We start from the raw sequence: 1,383 nt of genomic DNA on the forward strand, positions 1-1,383 counted from the left end.
GCTGATGACATCCAGAAGGACCTTGACAAGCTTAAGATGTGGGCCCGTGCAAATGTCAGTTCCACAAGGCCAGGTAAAAGGTCCTGCACCCAGGTCAGGGCAACTCCAAGCACAAATAGAGGCTGAACAGAGAATGGATCAAGAGCAGCCCTGAGGAGAAGGACTTGGGGGTGCTGGTGGGTGAGAGGCTCAACATGAGTCAGCAATATGCACCTGCAGCCCAGAAGGCCAATAACCGTATCCTGGGCTGCATCAAGAGAAGCGTGGCCAGCAGGTCGAGGGAGGTGATTCTCACCTTCTACTCTGCTCTTGTGAGACCCCACCTGGAGTATTGCGTCTAGTTCTGGGGTCCCCAACATAAAAAGGACATGGACCTGCTGAGTGAGTCCAGAGGAGGGCCACGAGGATGATCAGAGGGCTGGAGCACCTCTCCTATGAGACCAACCCGAGAGAGCTGGAGCTGTTCATCCTGGAGAAGAGAAGGCTCTGGGGAAACCTTACAGTGGTTTTCCAGTACCTGAGGGGGCCTACTGGAAGGCTGGGGAGGGACTTTTTACAATATCAAGTAGTGATAGAACAAGGGGAAATGGCTTTAAACTGGAAGTGGGTAGATTTAGATTAGATATTAGGAAGAAATTCTGTACCGTGAGGGTAGTGAGACACTGGAACAGGTTGACCAAAGAAGTTGTGGATGCCCCCTCCCTGGAAGTGTTCATGGCTGTGTTGACTTTGTGTGTGTGTGTGTGGGGGGGGTGTTTTTGGTAGTGGGGGAAGGGGCTACATTGATGCCTCCTGTGAGAAGCTTCACAAAGCTCCCCTGGCTCCAAGGCAGACCCACCTCCAGCCCAGGCTGAGCCAGTTGGCAACAGAGAAGCATCTCTTCAAATCAATATTTATGAGGAAAGAACTGGTTTTGAAAAGAGGAAGGAGGAGAGAACCCAGAGAAGAGGCCATTGACCTGAACAAAAGATGACCATTGACCTAAACAAAGAGAGAGCTTCCTTTCCAGAGGATGGAGGAGGAGGGGGAGGACAGAGAACCTCAGACACCAGTTCAACACGCATGGACTAGGAAGAAGGTAAAAGAGGTCCCCTGAAGCTCATGGAAGTTCAACAGCAGAGCAGATACCCACGTGTAGACCATGGAGGAGCAGAAAGCTGTGCCCGAGGGCAGTTGTGACTTTGAGTGCTCGTTTGATTACCAAGAAGACCCCCAGAGCAGGGGAAGAAGGTGCACTGGACCAGAGACCCATCTGCAGCCTTTGGGTATCCCCATGTCGGACTCGGGAGCTGTGCCCAGAATTGGTCCATGACTCCTTGGGAAGCCAGCATTGGAACACTTAGTTTCTGGACTCTTGCAGCTGATGAGAGGGACCTCATGCTG

The sequence above is a fragment of the Antrostomus carolinensis genome, unplaced genomic scaffold (genome assembly GCF_000700745.2).
Source record: "Antrostomus carolinensis isolate BGI_N321 unplaced genomic scaffold, ASM70074v2 scaffold6024, whole genome shotgun sequence".
NCBI classification, from domain to species: domain Eukaryota; kingdom Metazoa; phylum Chordata; class Aves; order Caprimulgiformes; family Caprimulgidae; genus Antrostomus; species Antrostomus carolinensis.